This window comes from Pseudopipra pipra, chromosome 1, assembly GCF_036250125.1.
Source record: "Pseudopipra pipra isolate bDixPip1 chromosome 1, bDixPip1.hap1, whole genome shotgun sequence".
Lineage (NCBI taxonomy): Eukaryota > Metazoa > Chordata > Aves > Passeriformes > Pipridae > Pseudopipra > Pseudopipra pipra.
In genome coordinates this window covers 2,022,755-2,043,286 of record NC_087549.1, presented here as the reverse complement: position 1 = coordinate 2,043,286, position 20,532 = coordinate 2,022,755, and the positions used below count along the sequence as shown (strand labels likewise).

Sequence of the window (20,532 nt, the reverse complement as noted above, 5' to 3'; positions counted from 1 at the left end):
CTGTCCAGACAGGCTGCAAACAGGAACTAACTGGCACCATTAACTCCAACCCTGCTCTATCCCAGGAAGCAACTTGGAGCCTCTCAGAGTCTAATAAGGGTGAAAGATGTTTTGATACCAGCTCAGGGCACGAGTGCAGATGCCACAGGCATTGTTTTTGTGTCTGGGTTTGTGAGGTTTATTTTTAAATTCCTTTCCTTTTTTTCTTTTCTTTTTTTTTTTCTCCCCCCTCTCCCTTCTGTCTCCCATTTTTTTCTTGCTGTTTTATGCACTTTCCTCAGTTTTAATTTGAACCATCTCCCTGTGGAGTTTCTGCCCCTTTTCCACCACACCTTGCCTTTAAATAAGATGCTGATTTTTTTTTTTTTTGGTGCCTCTGTGCCAGGGGAAAAGAGTTTAATTCAAACCTCAGGGCTCAGAATCATAATCCTGAGTTTAGAGCTCAAGTTTTTCCCAGTGCTAAGGCAGCAGAGAGTTCACAACCTGTGTTTCCACTACAGGGATTGGGGAAAATGGCAGGGAAACATCAGGTCAAGCAGTGTCCACCAAGAGGCAATTTTGGGAAAAAACCCTACAAGCTGTGGGGTTTCTTCCTTTTCTTTCTGGCATTTCAGCCCAGGTTGAGCTGGCACTGTGTCCTTGTGGCCTGTAGGGACAGTGGGATCCTGGGATACATCAGGAAGTGTGGCCAGCAGGTCCAGGAGGTGATCCTGCCCCTCTGCTCGGCCCCAGTGAGGCCACACCTGAACTTTTGTGTTCAATTCTGGTCCCCAAAGTTCAAGAAAGACAAGGATCTACTGGAGAGGGTCCAGTAGAGACCACAAAGATGATGAGGGGTCTGGAGCTTCTCTGATGAGGAGAAACTGCAGGAGATGGACCTGGTTAGTCTGGAGAAGAGAAGACTGGAAGGGGATCTCATCAATCCATATAAATATATCCAAGAGGTGACAAGAGGATGGTGCCAGACTCTTCCCAGTGGTGCCCAGTAACAGGACAAACTAAAACACAAGAAGTCCCAACTCAACATGAGGAAGAAGTTCTCTCCATGGAGGGAGGCAGAGCACTGGGACAGCTGCCCAAGGAGGGTGTGGATTCTCCCTCTCTGGAGATATTCCAAACCCACCCGGACACATTCCTGTGTCACCTGCTCTGGGTGACCCTGCCTTGGCAGAGGGCTTGGACTGGATGATCTCCAGAGGTCCCTCCCAACCCTAAAAATTCTGTGATTCTGTGAAACCAGTTGCTTTCCTCTTTTTCTTGAGACGTTTTCTGCTCTTTCTTGAGAACCCAAGACTCTGTCAATGCACAGATTATATTCACACAGTGCTGGACTCAAAAAAGTGCCCGTAAACCCATTTACAGAGGGCAAATCCCAACACAGAGAGGTGCCTGGTCCCACAGAGTGTCATTCAGAGACCTATAAAAAGTGGAACCAGGTCTACAAACCCCAGGGCATTCGAGATGCGTTCCAGTTTATTTTACATTCATTAACTCCAGTGTCAGAGTATTAACTGAGCCAGGATGGAATGAAGCATGAGCTAATTGATCCTTCTTGTGGGATTTTGCAGCTACTGTCAGCTTTGTGCTGCATGGCTGCTTTGAGCCAGCTCTGATATCTTTGTGCTCCCTGACAATCCTGCAGCTTTTATCTCCTGCTCCATCCAGTGGCTTTCTCTTCGTGTTGGGTCTGGCTGGGATGGAGTTAATTTTCCCCTTAACGGCCCTTGTAGTGTTCTTATTGCGCTTGAAATGCTGGAAAGGTGTTGATAACACAGCAGTTTATCAAGGTTGTCTTTCCAAAATTCTCCTCTGGGGCTGGGCAAGAAAGATCTCGGGAAGGGACATAACCAGGGACAGTTGACCCAAAGGGACAAAGGGAATATTTCAAACAGTATGAAATCTGCAATAAAAACTAAGACAGAAAGGAAGAGGAAGGAGTGACTTCCATTATTTACAATCTTTGTCTTCCAGGGCAATTTCTACAGTTTTGGAAGTCCTGCTTCCCGGATTTACCACATAAAGGTGAAGGATGCTGCTGATAACACTGAATAAACCTCAGAGGACACATTAATTCCTAACTCTGAATTAATCTGAGATCCCGAAGTGGACAACATCATATAAGGGTATCTATAAGTACCAACATGTGCTCAAAATATGTAGACAAGCACATAATTCTGAAGAGATCAGTAATAAATCAAAAGGAACCTATCCTGAATTCCCACTTAGGGACACTGAATTGAACAAAAACCCTGTCAAAGGCACTGGGGATCTCCCCAGAGAGTTTTGGGTCCATCCATTGAAAAGTTTGCAGAACTGAGGCTAAAGGGAGCCTTTTCCAGGAAAGGAGGAAAGTGTCAGACCCCTTGTCCAGCCTGAGGTCAAAGATTTCAGGGTTAGCAAGAATTATTAATTTAGTCTTTTAGGTTCTCTGAGAATCCTCTCTCTGCCTCTCTATCCACAGAATCAAGGAATCATTAAGGTTGGAAAAGACCTCCAAGGTCATCAAGTCCAACCTTTGTCCCCACACCACTAAGCCATGTCCTCAAATGCCATATCTGCTCCTTTTCTGAACCATTCCAGGGATGGTGACTCCACCCTTTCCCTGGGGATACACATATCCATGTATCCATATAATTTCTCTACATAATCATGCCCACAGTGTCTGATTTTACAGCCACAAAGCATTTCCTTCTCTTTTATTTTTTTTTCAGGAGGGTTTAGGTCATTGAATCTCTGTGAAATCAAATGACAGGGAAGCTCTCATCTCCCTGTGTAAGCTGTTCAAACATCTCACTATTTTGCCCGTAATACGAAAAAAAATTATGCATTTTGAGCATCTATTCTGCCTCTTTTAAACATCATTTTGATCCCAAAGACAACTCATTGCAATTCCAGCATGGTCAGGAGAACTGTGCCAGCTTTACATCACCGGGAGTGAGAGGAGGATTTTTCCATACCCACTGAAATGCATTCCCACCCCCAAGGTTGTTTTGACTTTATTCATACAAGCCCCAGGATACACAGTGGATGTGTAAACATTTACATCTAATAAATCAGTCAGGGAAAGGCAGTTTAAGCACCATCTTTACACAAAGTGCATCTTCTTATTAAGTCAAAACATATTATGCAATGACTCTAATGTGCCTCAGGTGCACTTTAAAATGTATATATCCATTTTCATCCCGTGCTCTGTTATTTATTACATGTAGCAATGGCTGTTCTTTCCCAGCCACGGGTTGCCTGATGTGTTTTGATATAATTTATAAACAGCTAATAAAACTCAAATGTTTATAGAGGCTGCCTGGGAGGGGTGGGAGGTCTAACAACTCCTCTCAGTCAGCTGGGCCACAGGAGAAGACAAACAGTGCAGGGTGATGAGTCACTAAGAAGTAATTTTGCATAGATGTGGCTTGATTATACAAGCACAAACAATTCCAGCCTGTATTCCCAGCTTTTCTCTTTGGTGGCCAGTGTGGAAAGAGGCAAGAAAGAAAAGGTATTTCTTGTATCAGTGGGGCAAAGTGATCAGCTCTCACTGCACAGGATCTTTTATCTTCTTAGACGTTTTTTCACTCAAAACTCATCTCCTGGAGCCTGAGTGTTTCCCAAAATATTCCTTAAATTGCTGGCAGAAGATGCTTTGGTTTTCCCAAGAAGGAAAGAAAGAGGGAAATAGAGAAAGAGAGAGAGAAAGAAAGAGGGAAAGAGAGAGGGAAAGAAAGAGAAAAAGAGGGAAAGAAGGAAAGAAAGAGGGGAAGAAAGAGGGAAAGCAAAAGAAGGAAGGAAGGAAGAGAAAAAGAAAGAAAGGGAGAAAGAAATAAAAAGAAAGAAATAAAAAGAAAGAAAGGGAGAAAGAAAGAAAAATAAAGAAATAAAAAGAGAAATAAAAAGAAAGAAAGAAAAAGGAAGAAAGAAAAAGAAAGAAAGAAAAAGAAAGAAAGAAAGAAAGAAAGAAAGAAAGGAAGGAAGGAAGGAGAGATAGAGGAAGGGAGGGAAGGAAGAAAGGAAGAAAGAAAAAGAAAGAAATTCAATTTTCAGGAAGTGCAATTTTTTGTTCTGTGTGTGAAATTCCGTACCAAGGCAGGACAGTTTGTAATTCAATACCTGGATGACACTGGGTGTCTCTCTAATCACCTGAGTTCAAGAAACTGTCCCAATTGTGAATATTCCAAGTGTTCTTGGCAGACAAGACACAATGGATGTAAAACGTGGAGACATCCAAAGTAATTAATTTTATCACTGACCCTTGTAATTTACTCAGCAATTTTCATATTATTTTTGTTTTATCTTTATTTATTTTATCTATATTTTTATTATTATTATCTGTATTTATTTATCTATATTTATTTTCATTTTATCTCTACTAATGAAAATCTACATAGAAGGACTTATATAGGTATGACCACTCAACTTAAAAAATTAGGAAAAAAAACTCCAGGATTTGACTATTTTCTCCCTCAAGACAGAATTCTATGGAACACAAACAGTTAATTAGAGAGACATTCCAGCCAGCAGGAATTTCTTCCATATTTTTTAGCTTTCCTCTTGTCACTAGTTTTGTTCTAATCACCCAGAGAAGGAGACATGCACCCTTCACTGGTCAGAGACAAGAGTTTGGCTGCCTAAAAAACACTGAGAGTGCTCCTGGACCGGTTGTTGTGGGTGGGAAATAGCCAAGCTTGGGATAAACAAGCAGCCTGGATTCTTCAGGGTGGTGGAAAGAGCAACATGAAGGCGCCTGTCCCCGTCCCAGTGGGGAATTGAGGAACATTTCTCCTTCCCTGAGTTCACCCTGTTCCTTTGAAGCCGCTGCAAAAGCCCGGATTGACGTCAGCGGAGTCAGGAGATCACCCCTGGATGAGGCAGTTTGGGAACAGGGCACGGAAAAAGCTCTGACAGCTCATTTAATGGCTTGAATTGAAGGCAGGACGTCCACACACCCTTACATGTGTGTACCCACAGATAGAGGAAAAACAGCCAACGTGTTTTCCTTGCTGAATAACTCCGTGGGATGTGCCTCCAAAGACGAAATCAAATTATTTTGTTCTGCATTCGGGTCTCAAGCTGAGAGAAAAACCACCTATTTCGATGTAATCTGGCTTTTGAGTCTATTGAAGTGGAAGTTTAAAGTGTGAACTTTCTCTTCCCTCTCTTTCTCGCTGTGGAGGAAACTGCTCCTGACACATCCCGTGGCTTCTGCTGATCAGTGATGAATGATCCTTAAAACATCCACTAATTTCAATTCCTTCGGGTTTTAACCTGTGTCAGGGGGGCCAAGTGATAATGAACACGTATTAAAGGGACTTGCAAAATTAATTATAAGCAAATTTTAAAAGGCTTTTGGCCTTCTGGATAGCACTGTCAACAGGAGCTGCTGTTCATTGCCAGGAATTTGAAAGGCCATGAGGGCAGGGAAGACACCAGGAACTGGTCACATCTTCCACTGTGACATCCTTGACTTGGAATAACCCTGGAAACACTCAGACACATTCCTGACCTACTGCTGCTTATGGATCAAAGGAGGAATGCGGGCAGTGTGACCTATTTGGGTTCTCCAGTTCAAAAAAGACACTGGGATACTGGGGTGGGTCAGCCAGGATGGTTGGGAGAGCTGGGCCACGAGGATTTAGGAGGAGAAGGTGGGAGAAGAAGGTGTGTTCAGACTCAAGGTGAGGGAAGATCTTATTACTTCATGAAACTCCTTAAGGGGAGGATGTAGAGAAGATGGATCCCAACTCCTGGGAATATAAAAATTTGACTGGAAAAGCCATTGGCCCTGCTTGGAACAGAGTTTTGGATGAGATTCCTCAAAAGGTGATTTCCAACCTAAACTATTCTGTTTTATGTAGAGGTTCCATCTGAACTAGCCACCAAAGGCTTCCTCTGGAGCCAGTGAATGTTGAATTTTGGATATAAAATCCACTGGATGCACTGAAGATTCCTCCATTTTGGGGGACTCTAGAAGTTTAACTTAAACAGAAGAAGAAAGGCTATGCACTAGACACAAATGTTATAGGAAAAAAAAAGTCCTCTATTTTTGTTTCCTCAGTCTTCCTACTTTCTCTCTGCTATCCTTCACTTTTCCAGGGATCTCTCAGCAACCTCTGTCTCCTTTTTCTGTCCCACACTCCTTTAAACTTTAAAGACTTTAAAGAGAAGCATTTAAAGTTCTCCTATCCCTGTGTTAACACATGTTTTGGTTTTGAGTGTCCCAGGACATGCTCTTACAAATCACTTTGTGCTGCTGCTGCTGTCTCCTGGAATGATTCCACTGCAGCAAGAGCTGGAACAGCTCATGTAAAAACATTTATTATCCATTTCCTCCTGTCACTCTGCTGCTGACATGACTCTTTCTTCATCTATATGGATGGAGAAACAATGTTCTCTCTGAGGGCACAGAAGGGAATAAAAGCTCTGCTCTGAAACTCCGTCCAGGATGAGAATGTGAGGAGGAAGAAATGCCTTAAAATCTGTTTTTATCTGCCTAAACTTAGCCAGAACTGGGGTGTTCTCCCAAGTAGTGCCATGAAGCCACAGCAGAGGAAAGCTCTCATTGCTGACCTCATTTTCCTGCTGTTGAATATCCTGATATTTTTCTTTAGCCTTACAACATAAAAAAGTGGGATTAATCTCCTCTTCCTGCTAAGAAACCGAGGCCCAGGTGAAGAGTGGAATTCATCTGCACAGCTCTGGGTGTCTGGGCCTTAGTTGTTTGCATCTGGTTAATTATCTTCATTCTCATTATGGTTAAAGACAATCAAATTAACAAACTGAACGGAGTTTAGGGTGGGAATGTCCCTGTCTAGTTTAGGATGAGATAAATTATAGAATCACAGAATGGTTTGAGTTGGAAGGGACCTTCAAGGTCATCTAGTTCTCCACATTCTACTGTGTGTGACCTTGGCACCAGTATTTATTGAAACTTAGTTAACTCATCTAATATGTCTACATATTGCTGATCAACAGGACAGAGAACCAAGAGGAAATCCAGTCCCTCCATCAGACATACAGGACCCCTTGAGACACCTCAAACAGCTCCAGAAAACAATGATCAGGCCAATTAACTGACACAACAACTTCTGCAAAGAGGAAAAAGGGTCCTGGAGGATCAGCTCAAATCGTAGAATCAAAAAGGTTGGAAAAGGCCTCTGAGATCATCAAGTCCAACTGTCACCACCACCTTGTTCACCACTAAATCCTCAAGTGCCACATCCACGTGGCTTTTAAACACTTCCAGAGATGGTGAATCCACCCCTTCCCTGGGCAGCCTCTTCCCATGTTTGACAATGGATGTTAAATCTCTCAGGTTTTAGTACCCTGGATAACTTTCCCAAGGTAACTCCACTGCCTAAAGACACTGAAACCACATCTTGCACAACTGAGTGTAATGTGCTACTTGGTGTCCCCCATGGTACTTGATGGGTCCCTGGAAAAAAGAGGAAAACAGCTGGAAAAGGAATTGCTCATCCCTTAGTCACTCATTACCGAGGAAGAGTTCAAAAAGGAGAAGAGGAGGCTCAGGAGAGACCTCCTTGCTCTCTACAACTCCCTGAAAGGAGGTTGTGGTGAGGTGAGGGTTGGTCTCTTCTCCCAGGTAGGAAGTGATGGGACAAGGGGAAACAGCCCCAAGCTGCACCAGAGGATGTTCAGGTTGGATAGGAGGGAAAATTTCGTCACTGAAACAGTGGTTAAGCCCTGGAACAGGCTGCCCAGGGAAGTGATGGAGTCACCATCCCTGGAAGTGCTCAAAAAATGCGGAGATGTGGCACTGGGGGATATGGTTTAGTGGGACCGGTGGTGTTCGGTCAAAGGTTGGACTTGATGATCTTGGAGGTCTTTTCCAACCTTAACGATTCCATGAAAACAGAGCTCCTCCAGAGCCTCCAGCTCCCTGGCAGGCTGTCACTCAGTGTGTGGCTGTCTGGGCTGTGAGCACGAGGCACTTGGAAAGTCTGTTTATTTGGATTATTTATTAAGCAAATGATTTCTGCGCTCGGCATCTGGAAACACCCCATAAATAAAACACAGCAGAGGCTTAAATTTCATTGCTGTTCACAGACAGCCACACAAATGGCCCCCAGCCCTCTCCTCCCTGCCACAACAAACCTCTGGAAATAACATCCAGGGTTTGCTGTCAGTGCCATGAGACAGATGCACTGAGGAGCAAATCCAGCCTCCTGCCATCTTCTGGAGGAGGATTGGCAGGAGTCAGTGGCACCAAACACTCAGGAAAAACTTTCTAATGAGGAGAATGGAGCACAGGAAGAGCTCTTTAAATTGGGGGTTGAGCTGATGACCTCTAAGGACACCTTCTATCTGGCTTGGCCTGTCTCCCAAATGGTTTGATCAAGGTGCTGAGAGGGAACTTTTCAGATGGGACTGTTTTCCCAAGGAACTGAAATCTCTTATGACCTACAGCACAAAAATCCACACTTTGGGTCAGGCTGGGTTCCAGGCCCAGCCTAATGTCCAGACTCATCCACTCCACACCAGCATCACTGAAGGATTTAATAACCAGAGCCCAGGAGCTCTGCAAGAAAGGGAGAGCTTGAATATTTTTGTGCTTCAAAATGAGCCCAAACTCATTTATAAAATCTGGATCATCCAAGGGGAGCAGACTCAGCCCAGTTCATCCCAAGAAACGCTTTGTAAGAAGAGTTCAACTGATGTTCCCAAAGCCTAGAAGTCAATCTTTTGCTCTATTATCCTTTTGGAGTGACCCATTTCATGTTTGTTTGGTTGGGCTTTGTGCCTTGATAAGTTAACACTGTCGTAAACAATTCCAGGGTATGATATGGGTGAAGAAATTTGTACATGATTACCCCGTTTTTCAAGAAAAATAGGTTTATCATAAAGCCTCCTGGCTTTATTAAGACTGATAATCTAGGAAAAAGGAGAATAGTTTCAAACTGACAGTAGGTTTAGTTAGATATTAGGGACAAAGTCCTTCCTGTGAGGGTGGGGAGGCCCTGGCACAGGTTGCCCAGAGAAGCTGTGGCTGTCCCATCCCTGGAAGTGCTCAAGGCCAGGTTGGACGGGGCTTGGAGCAACCTGGGATAGTGGAAGGTGTCCCTGCCCACGGCAGGGGGTTGAAACTAAGCGATCTTTAAGGTCCCTTCCAACCCAAACCATTCTGTGATTCCATGATTCTGTGACTCTGGTTCTATGTTTCTATGGTTCTACGCTTCTATGACACTTGCTCTGTCCTTCTCACACTCACACCTCCTCCTAAACTGGAATTGTTGCTCTGTGGCTCATCCCCATCCCAGTGCCCCTCCTCTCCTTCCAGCCAGACCCCCAGGGAGGCACGGCTCACTCCCGAGCTCGTTACTCAGGTACAGCTCAATGGGCTCAATAATTAAGGGCCCCCTGAGGAGCCAGGGCTGCAGACACACCGAGCTCCCTGTCAGTGCGGGAGTACCAGGGCTTGAAGGGAAAGGACTTGTAATTAATGTCCTCTAAAACATGCAAACGAGATTTCCTTGCCCTCAGACCAAATTAGTCTAACAGAAAGGGAAGAAGAATGGGAAACAATGTTTAAATTAAAGAACAGAGGGAGGACGGTGCTTTTATTCCACGGTAATTTAGATTACAAATCCACTCTCCCCTGGATCAGTTCTGTCTGCTCAGTTGCCTAATTTGTGCTTGGCTCAAAGGAGAAAGTTATTTTCTTTAATTTTTTTTTTCCTTTTCTTCCACGACTCAGAAATTCTGGAACGGAAACAGCTCTGGGAAGGCACAGCCAGGAAAGCAAAGCAAGGCAACACAGCAGCAATCAGTGAGGTGATCTCTGAAAGCAAACAGGAGCTCCTGGGATTCTTTCAATTAGCTGGTTCGAGGAAAATCTTTGGGCAGAGGCAACAAAAGTTGTCTTTTGCAACTTGAATAAATTCACTCTGCTCCTCACAGGAGGGTGGAGAATGGGGTAAGTAATTCTCTGAGCAGGAAAGGAAAGGGGTGGATGTGTCTTAGAGCCACTGAAAGGGAGAGGCAATATTTAGACATACAGGGATAAAAGAAGGTAGAAAAAAGAAAGCCCAGGATGTGATGAACACACAGTGGGGTCCTTGAAGAAACTGGACCTCTCTTGCTTCATCGTGTTACCTCGTCACTGGTTTCATCCTCCATGGCCTCAGAAACCTCCCTGGCAGCATCAGGGTTAATCTCTCCCCTCACACTCAACTGCAAAACACTGGAGGGCCACAGACCTGCAAATCCCTCTTGAATTCAGTGTTTTCTTTCCCATCTATTGAGTTCTGCAAATATCTCAGTGAAAGACAGTGGGGCCCTGTGCTAAAACTTGCAGAGAACCCAAGAACAGGTAGATCTGGATGTTCTGGTCCATTGAGATGGGTTTCATCTGGATAGATGTTGACATGTTCCTCCAAATGAATGGATAGAGGTAGGTTATTTTTAAAGGAATTGAGGGAATTTGGTCTTTTTAGTAAACAAGGCACCCCATGCTAAGGATAGTGTCTAGACTAGGGAAGATGAATCTAAAATGGCTCCCAAACTCTGAGTGGGCAGGTGATTTTAGTTGTTTTCAGGCTGTCTCTGATGCCCAAGTCAGGAATCTGGAAACACAGAATCATTAAGCTTGGAAAAGACCTCCAAGATCATCAGGTCCAACTGTTGACCCGGCACTGCCAAGTCCTCCGTGAAACAATGTCTTTAAGTGCCACATCTACACATCTGTTAAACATCTCCAGGGATGGTGACCCCACCACTGCCCTCAGAATCCTGTGCCAGGGCTGGACCAGCCTTTCAGTGAGGAAATTGTTCCTAATATCCAGACTAAACCTTTCCTGATGGAATTTGAGGACGTTTCCCCTCATCCTGTCACTTGTTACCAGGGAGAAGAGACCAACCCCCACCTGGCTCCAACTTCCCATCAGGGAGTTGTAGAGAGCAAGAAGGTCCCCACTGAGCTTTCTCTTGTCCAGGCTGAGCCCTCCCAGCTCCCTCAGCTGCTCCTGGTGCTCCAGCCCCTTCCCCAGCTCCATTCTCATCTCTGGACATGCTCCAGCCCCTCAATGTCTGTCTTGTCCTGAGGGGTTCACATCTCACACTTCGGTGACGTGTTCCACTGTCACACTTTCCCTGTTAGATAACTCCTGGTTTCCTCATAAAATAGATCCACAGGTTTCTCTGAGGAAATTTTCTCCTTTTTCTGGCACTTCTGGGTGATGTCCCTGCTAAGAGAGCTCAGGTTTCCTCTCTCCAGGAGGCAGGAGAAACTGCTGAAGAAGAGGGCCGGGGTTGAATATAACTGACTTTATGGGGCTGACCTGATGTACGATCTTTCTCAAATCACTTGTTCTCTCCATAATGTTGTTTTCCTTCCCTGTCTCCCCTAGAGTTTCTACTGGGACTGTAACTCTTTCCAAGGAGGAAATCAGCTCAAAGGAGGAAATCAGCTTTTTTTTTTTTTTGTCCTTTTTTATTTCCTTATTTAATTCCACCTCTCTCCTTCTCTGGGGCCAGTTCACTCGCTGCATTCCAAGGGATTCCTCTCGGCACAAGTTTCTGCCTTGCCCACTAGATGTCATGAAATGCTGAGCTCTCAGAGCAGTGGGAGAAGGGGGACTTGGGGGCTGTTTTGTAGCAAATTGCTGGAGTTCCTCCCTGGCCATCTGCTTTCTGGAGGGAGCCCACTCAGTTGGGAGCTGTGAGCAAAAGCATCAGCTGCTGCCAGCACCGTTCCTATTTTCAGCTCCGAGGAATCACGACTGTCGGCAGCTCCGCCAGGAACAGCAGCACTTGGCATTTGCTGTGGGCTGGTGAGTAAAGGAGAAAACCCAGGGAGAGATGGGTTTGGCTTCAGCTGACCCACCATTAGACATAGGTAGCTCTGCAGCTCTTCCAAGTCTTCTTATCCGCTGCAGGAATGACTTTGCTCCCCTCGTTTCCAAGCTGCTTGGAGGAGCAGGTGGGCTGGGAGAAGTTGTGCTTGGGATTGCTGAAGGCACCTTCCTGGAAAGGCATTGGGAGAAGAAAAACACGAAGTTTACAGGCTGGAGAGATGACTCATCTAGAGATGCAGACTTTGCATACAAAGGGCTTCAGACTCTAAGCGTTCCTTAATTGGTTTTGGACGCTTTCCTCAGTTTTCAGAACTGACCTTTGATTTTTCTTTCCTTCTTCACGTGATTAATTACCATTTCTCCACTTGCCTCTCTTCTATTTTAAAGCATTGTCTTCCCTTTGGACTGGCCTTCCTCCAGCAGGGTTAAGGTGTGTGGGATACTTTGCATTAGTTGCTTGACTTCAGATAAAAATATGTTTAGTGGAGCTCTCTGCTTGTTTTCAAATATTGCTGGTATTTCTCTCCTTGCCAAAGGGAGAGAATTTCACCCCTTTGACTTTCAGCTGAGGGCTTTCCAAGACTGAGTTATTCGAGTTGCCTGCATGAGGTCAGTTTGTTGGGAAGATCCTCTCTCTTCCAAAGGACTCACAGATCCACCTGAAGTTCCATGTGAAGATGCCACGTGAGTTGAGGAGTGAGCACATTTTCCCCAGGAATCATGTTCACAGCTCAGCAAATGTATGATTTTTCTGAGCCAACATCTTGTCAGACCCAAGTAAGACTTTCCACATTTCCAGCACTGCAAGAAAAACTTTCAGGATGTTTTGTAAAGTTTTGTTTTTTTTCATGTCAAGCTCTCCCTGTTGATGTTCTGGCCTAGTTTGTAAGTTGGCTCAAGCCAGACGATTCTCAGGAGGTGACAGGGATGTGAGTCCCTGGTTTGAGGGGGAAAAGGAGGGTGAAAGTTTGTCCATATGGACAAAATCTCTGTAAGACACTTGGATTCAGGATTGAGAACAAATGCCAGCTCATTTTCTTTGGTCTTCTGGCCCTTGGCCTGCAGTTGTAGAGATTCAGCAGCAGAGGAGAACAACAGAAAAGGGGAACAAGGATGATGGAGGGACTGGAGCATCTCTCTTGGGAGGAAAGGCTGAGAGAGCTGGACATGTTCAGTCCCAAAAAGAGTTGCTGAGAGGGGACCTCATTCCTGTCTGTCCGTGCCTGCAGGGAGGGGGCAGAGGATGGACCAGGCTCTGCTCGGGGGGGCCCAGCAATGGCACAAGAGGAACGGGCAGGAACTGATGCCCAGGAAGTTCCACTTGGACATGAGGAAGAACTTCTTTGCTGGGCAGTGACTGAGCACTGGAACAGGTTTCCCAGAGAGAGTGTGGAGCCTCCCTCACTGGGAATATTCCAGAAGAGTCTGAACACAATCCTGTGCCTTGTGCTCTGTTTGAGCAGAGAGATTGGACCAGATGACCTACTGTGGTCCCTTCCAACCTTTCCCATTCTGTGATCACCTTCCTGGCCTTTTGATGGACTCTCTCCCACCTGTCCCTGTGTCTGTTGTACTGGAATCCCAGCCCTGGGCACACAAAAAGGGCAGGAAAACCCTGCTGAAGCCCGGGATTGAACCAGGGACCTTTAGATCTTCAGTCTAACGCTCTCCCAGCTGAGCTACTTCAGCCCTGCTGGGGCTGCAATTGTTGCAAAACCTGTTGAAATATGATGATCTTTCAGCCTTTTTGAGCAGCCTTTAGTTGATTTTGGCTTGGGAGACAAAGAAGTTGTTTCAGGGAACAGGATGGAGACAGACTGGGCTCAAAGCAATGCCCCAAGGTGCCAACACAGCCTCCCTGTCAGTGTATGAACACGTGTTCTGCGGCACACAGTGGCTGTTGGCAGAAGAAAGGAGAAGTCATTGCAAAGCTCCAGCCCTTGACAGAGGTACAAAACCTCCAGCAAATCTGTGGAAGGTCAAAAAAAGTCTGATTTTCATGAAGAAACACCTGAAATCCCTGTTTCCCCAGCTGGGAATAGCCTGGGTGCCCTCTACAGACAGATCCTGCCATCCCTTGCCCACAGAAGCTGTGGCTGCCCCATCCCTGGAAGTGTTCAAGGCCAGGCTGGATGTGGCTTGGAGCAACCTGGGATAATGAGTGGCATCCCTGCCCATGGCAAGGCATTGGAACTGAATGATTTTTAAGGTCCCTTCTAACTCAAACCATTCCATGATCCCTGCAGAGTGACAAAATCCCGGGAAGCAGGAGCCGCTCTGCAGGACCTCAGTGGCTGTGAGGATGTCAGAGGAGCGTCTGCAGGCAGCGTGGATTTGCCCCAAAATCGTCAGCGGGCTGTGCACACACACCCCCCACACCCCCGTTGTTCCTGCACTCCCTGCTGTCATTCCCGTCCTTCCCAAGCCGAATTCCTCTGGTTTTATCTGCTTTGGAGCCGGGAGAGGGCAGCAGTGCTCATGGACAGACAAAGCGGTCCCGCTGCTGTCCCCGCTCCTCCGCTGCGTCTGGAAGCGACATCCCGGCACCCTGGGGATGTTGGGATGGGCAGCAGTGCGGACAGGGTCCTCTGGCACTTCCCGCTCGGCTAAAGCCGTGTACAAATCCTTTTCATTCCAAAGGAAAACTCCTCTGCATCTTGGTTTGCACAGGGCTGGGATTTAAGGACTCCTTCCATGATCCCAGGCTGTGACCAATCAGCCTCTCCCTTGTCTTCTCACACTCTGGAGATCTGTGCCTGGAGCAAGTGCCTTTGGTTTAATTACATCTCTTGATGAGCACTTAAAGCCCCCTACGTCTAAGCTAATTAAATAAATAAACCTCCTGCTCCCCCTGCCCCCAAATAATGAGTGAAAAATTAAGAGAGTCTTCTGAAATAAAGTCTTTCCCTTAATGAGCATTGACTAATTAGAGTCACATATTTCTGCCAAGCAGTGGGAGCATGAATTGAATGTGGGCATGTCAGAAAGTTTTCATCTTGATATAACAAAGAATTTTTTCAATCAGTGGAACAACCTCCACAGGGAGGTGGTGGAGTCCTCATCATTGGAAATTTCCAAAATGCAGTGGGATGAGGTGTTAGACAGTCTCATTTAGGAGCCACAGCTCACAAGCGGTCCTTGGGCTGGTCATCACCAAATTCATGGGCCTGTCATCTGTGATCCTGTGGAATTGCCTTCCTTTGGCTCCTTCACCATTGGATTCCACTTGAAGCAACTTGGTTGGAGACACTTCCCTGGTAGAAATAGGATATTTTTGATCACTCTGACAATTTGAGGGCCAGCACACTCCTGGAAGCATGGAATCATAGAATATCCTGAGTTGGAAGGGACCCACAAGGATCATCAATCCAGCTCTTGTTCCTGCACAGGAGCATCCCCAAGAATCCCACCATGTGCCTGAGAGCTCTGTCCAAACACTCTTGGAGCTCTGGCAGCCTTGGTGCTGTGCCCATTCCCCTGGGGAGCCTGTTCAGTGCCCAACGACCCTCTGGATGAAGAACCTTTTCCTGAGGTCCAACCTAACCCTCCCCAGGCACAGCTCCAGCCATTCCCTCAGCTCCTGTCACTGCCCACCACGGAGAAGAGATCAGTGCTGCCCCTCTGCTTTCCCCTCTGCATGATAACCTGTGTTAGCTCAGTGTAAATTTTGGAGTGCCTACAAAAATACAGTTTAATAGCTCCAACTCCTAAATGGTAGTTTTTTTCTTGGGCCTTCCCAAGCTGCTGGGGGGTAACAGTGTGACACCCTCAGACCTGCAAAGCCCCAGTAATCAAAGGAGGGGTTCTCACATTGGACATGAGAGCTCTGGCCTCTCTCCCACTTAAAGATGCCACTTTCTGGGCATGGGTTCAGTATTTAAAGCATATTCCAGTATTTGTACTGATTAGGATGGTACAGAGGTCCCTGGGAATGTCCCCTGAGTGAGTGACCTTTTGTGAAGGAGTCTGGCCTTGGATTGTGGCTCTGCCCTTGTTCTTAGTAGGTGGTGGCTGCCCTGACCCTCCAAAATGTCCCTCTGAGTTCATGATTCATCTGCCAGAATGAGCCACAGAGACTTCCCTGCCCCCTCTCCTCCCTCCAGCCAGGATGAGCCACGGTGGCATTTGTTTTAATATTCCAACAAGAGAGATCCACAGGCACAAAACCTGGGCTGTGGAGCTGTGCCAACCCAAAGGTAGGCAAGGTGAGAGGGAAATGCCAAATGCCTCATTGATTCCAAAACTGCCACACGATCCTGCCTGGGAGGATGTGAAGCTGTTAGAAATAAAAGGAAAAAAAAGTGTTTTAAAAGGACACAGTGTTGATGGGAAGTTGGCAGGTTGCTTTGGGCAGGCTGTTTATTCTCATACAAAGCATTCCAAATGCAGACTGTTTACCCAATGGAAACCCCTTGGCTTTGTGTTTCCCTCACACAGCTCATTCCTCACCAGCTGGAGCTCTGCAAAACACCTTTCCTTAGTCACCGGTGTCCACCCACAGCCAGATGCCACCAGTTCCCAAAGAGCTCGAGGAACCTGAACACCTTTTAAGTCAACACTGAGGGCCTCTGGCTTCCCTCCTGCCCTTTTTCATAGAATCACAGAATCAACAAGGTTGGAAAAGACCCCTGAGATCATCGAGTCCAACCCGTGCCCCAACCCCACCTTGGAACTCAGCCCATGGCACTGATGCCACATCCAGGCTCTGCTGCAACAACCCCAGGGACAGGGACTCCACCCCCTCCCTGGGCAGCCCATTCCAAGGGCTGATCCCTCTCTCTGGAAAGAACTTTTTCCCCATGTCCAACCTAAACCTCCCCTGGCACAGCTCAGGGCTGTGCCCTCATGTCCTACTGCTGGTTCCTGGGAGCAGAGCCCGACTCCCCCCCAGCTCTCCCCTCCTGCCAGGGAGTTGGAAGAGAATGAGAGGGTCTCCCTTGAGCGTCCTCCTCTCCAGACTGAGCCCCCCCAGCTCCCTCAACCTCTCCTCATAGGGCTTTTCCTTCATATCCCTCTTTAAATTAACCAAAGCCAGGAGGCACGTTGGGTTGGTGGTGGGTTGATACTCAATTCCCTGCTGTTTGATTCCCTTCTCTGCCCCTACTGTCTCACATGACAAAAGTCATGTCCTTAAGGCCTCAACCCTGTGATGGGCAGGGATGACACAGAGCTTTGCATCCACTAAAACCTGTGGAGGTTCACAGGAGGAACTGGGGATTTGTAGTGCCAAGCCTGAGCAAATCTCCTCTGTCTCCCAACATGGGCCATTAGCCAGGGCTCAAGATTAATAATTTTCCATCAACCAGGAATGTGGGCAGAAGCAGCTGATAATTATAGACATCCTGAACCTACTCCCTCACCAGTTCAGGAAATTCTTTAGCAGAATAAAGTTAATAAGAATGCTGAAGTGTTCCTCTAATGATACAGTTATAACAGTTTAGTGAAAAATCCTCTGTAATGGTGTATATAGATAATTATAGAATCATAAAATGGTTTAGGTTGGAAGGGACTTTAAAGATCATTTATTTCCAACACCCAGCATATGTTGCATAAACGGCAATATTTATTTTCCATGGCTTTTTCTTCCTCTTCTATAATTTGCTGGCCACTCCTGCCACTCTGAAAGATTTATCCCTTACCACAATTTCACTTTGTCTTGGAATAAAAAGTCTCTCCTTTCCATTGAAAGTGCATTTCCTCGGCCCTTTCTCTGGTCCTAGAGAAGTCCTGTTGTTCTGCTGCCCCTCTCAAAAGTGACACAGGACCTTACTCAGAGCCTCTCTGGGGAGCTGGGCTGAGGTTGGGATGAGAGGAAAACCCCCTTCCTGCACACACACAGACATCACCTCAGCATCAACTCGTCTAAAGACTGTTGGAAAAATTCCAGCACTTTATAAAGAGAAAAGGAAAAAAAAAAAAAAAGGAGAAAGTGAGAGAAAGGAGCTGGCAGAGGTAAAGGAATGTGCCAGAAATTAGTGTATCTTTTTTTAATTTGTCATTCTGGTGGTTCTTTGGGGTTTTTTTTTCCCTCCTTAATTCTGCTGGTTTGTGGCATTTCACTGCTTAAGCCCAGCTTAATTTTTTACCTCCTGCTCCACTTAGTGATGGGGGAGGAAGGAGAGAACATCAGACCTTCTCATGGAATTATTAACGTTGGAAAAGAGCTCTAGGATCATCAAGTCCAATGGTTAATGCAGAATCACTGTGTCCACCACTAAAATATATCCCCAAGTGCCACATCCACACTTTCTGAGCACTTTTGAACACCAAAGTCCATTTGAGCACTTCCAGGGACGGGGATTCCACCACTTCCCTGCACAGCCCGTTCCACTGCCTGGCCACCCTTTCAGTGAGGAAATTTATCCTAATATCCAATCGAAACCTCCCCTGGTGCATTTTAGGTCCCTTCCTCTTGTCCCATCACTTGTTCCTTGGGAGCAGGGACTGATCCCCACCCGGCTCCAACTCCTGTCTGTTCCAGAGTCCAGGCAGTTGCTTCCCAGCTGGAGTACAGAGGAGAGTCCTGGATGCCCAAGGAAATGCTCCACACACTTGAAGGACACACTGGATCCATGGCAACTTTCCAGGCTGTTCCAAAGGACACGGAAAGGGGCAAATTCCAGAGGTCAGGATGGCCGAGCGGTCTAAGGCGCTGCGTTCAGGTCGCAGTCTCCCCTGGAGGCGTGGGTTCGAATCCCACTCCTGACAACTTGTTTGCTGCCCAGACTCATCCCAGAGGGAATTCTGCCTCCCAGTGTAGGAGGCATTCCCAGGAATCTCCCTGGTTCTTGTCCAGCCCTTGGATTGGTGCCTACTATTGGTTGTTCAGGTTGACAGTGATGAGGTCAAAGAGAGAAGTCTCTCCCACCTGATTAATCCCTGGATCAGAGAGAATTTTGGCTTTTTCCCTCCTACCTGATTAACTCCTGGCTCAGATGGAATTTTGGTTTTTTCCCTCCCATGTGACTCACACCTGGATCAGGTGGAATTTTGGCTTTTTCCTTCCCACTTGATTAACTCTTGGCTCAGATGGAAATTTAGCTTTTTCCCTCCCACCTGATTCACATCTGGCTCAGATGGAATTTTGGCTATTTCCCTTCTACCTGATTCACACCTGGCTCAGGCGGAATTTTGGCTTTTTCCCTCCCACCTGATTAACACTTGGATCAGGTGGAATCTTGGCTTTTTCCTTCCCACCTGATTTAACTCCTGGCTCAGGTGGAATTTTGGCTTTTTGGATCACCAAATCTGCTGGTGGCAGCTGGGTTTCGCCATCTCAAAGTGGGAAAAGGATTCTGTCCCATGAGTTGGGGGTTGACTGTGAGGGCTTTAAACCAGGTTTGAAGGGGAAGGGGATAAAACCAGGCTTGCTAGAGATGGGCCTAAGGACAGCATGCCAGTGTGGGGCTTGAAATCCATCTGCTTGTGGGAAGGAAGGACCTACAGAGGGATCTGGACAGGCTGGATTGATGGGCTGAGTGTTCCAAAAATGAGGAGATGTGGCACTTCCCTACGTGGTTGAGTGTGAAGGTTGAGAGACTGAACCTGATGATCTTGGAGCTCTTTCCCAAACTTAATGATTCTACGATTCCCTGAAGCACAGAAATCCTCTTCCAACCTAAACAAGGTTAAGCTGCAGCAGTTCGAGGCAGAACAATCCTTTTTTGAATATTTTTTTCCTGATGAGTCTGTGGCTTTAAACTTTTATGCTGCAAGTTCTTTGAGATGATGTCTTTTATTTTGATAGTCTTTTATACAGCACTGCAGTGTCAGTGTGCTGCTGATGATGGAAATATTACCCTCTTCTGTCAGAGCAGTGACTATCAGCTGTAACTGCTCGGTTGCTCTTTCACAAGCTCTTTTCTGGTCATTGCAGTCAAGCCCCAGGGCCTGGATTTCTCCCACCACTCATTTCCCAAACCAGTGGCAAGTCCTTGAGATCCTTGTGCCTCCCAGGCAAAAAGGGGAGTCCAGCAAACCGAGGTGCACAAAAAGAGCAGGAAAAGCAGATTGTCTTGACGGACAAGGAAATCAGACCAGGTGAATCATCCCATCTTTATTTTGTTAATTAAAACAACCCAGCAGCACTTCATGCAGCCTCAGGTGGCACCTCCCATTAGGTACCAGCACCAAAGGACCTTTCCTGCTGAGGGGAAGAGAAATTAAGAGTCCAGAGCTGACGTCAGTGATGAATTTCAAGCTTCAAGTGAAAAGATGAAGTCTTCCTTTCAACTAAAGACATCACTTTGCGGAAGGAAAGAATGTGAAAACGAAACCACGAAGGCTGTTCCTGTGTCATGGTCAGGACTGGTGACTCCAGCAGTGCCCTGGGCAGCCTGTTCTGATGTTCAACCACTCTTTCAGTGAATATTTGCTTCCCAAAATCCAACCTGAACCTCCCCAGCACAACTCGAGGCCCTTTTCCCACGTCCTACCATTAATTTCACGGCAGAAGAGGCCGAGCCTTGCCTTTAATTAAATATCTCTTTGCAACAGCTCTGTCAAAATCACATGTTCTGGTGCAATCAGGAATGAGATGTTTCTTCCCCAAAATGCTGCTGAGCAGCCAGGATTGAGCATGTACCTGACTCCCACTGTGGAATCGTGCTCGTTGAGCACATCAAAATATCAAGGCAGTGTCGGTAAACTGCAGAGGATGGTGGAGAGCAACTCCAAGCATTTAAAAAGTCAGGAGGGAGATGAGATTAAAAGGAAACAATATGTGCAA

At 46.4% G+C, this 20,532-nt stretch overlaps 1 long non-coding RNA gene and 2 other non-coding genes across 4 annotated transcripts; 2 read left to right on the top strand and 1 right to left on the bottom strand.

The window, feature by feature from the left end:
* The first annotated feature begins 9,199 nt into the window (after nucleotides 1-9,199).
* On the top strand, nucleotides 9,200-20,532 carry LOC135415296 (uncharacterized). Of its 2 annotated transcripts, XR_010431103.1 has the most exons (4): nucleotides 9,200-9,335; nucleotides 9,707-9,925; nucleotides 18,286-19,844; nucleotides 19,925-20,532. It is a non-coding gene; the product is annotated as an uncharacterized LOC135415296 (long non-coding RNA). The 2 variants fall into 2 exon arrangements; XR_010431091.1 differs by having other exon boundaries at nucleotides 18,286-20,532.
* Nucleotides 13,421-13,493, bottom strand: TRNAF-GAA (transfer RNA phenylalanine (anticodon GAA)). The gene has a single exon. It is a non-coding gene; the product is annotated as a tRNA-Phe (tRNA).
* Nucleotides 18,430-18,512, top strand: TRNAL-CAG (transfer RNA leucine (anticodon CAG)). The gene has a single exon. It is a non-coding gene; the product is annotated as a tRNA-Leu (tRNA).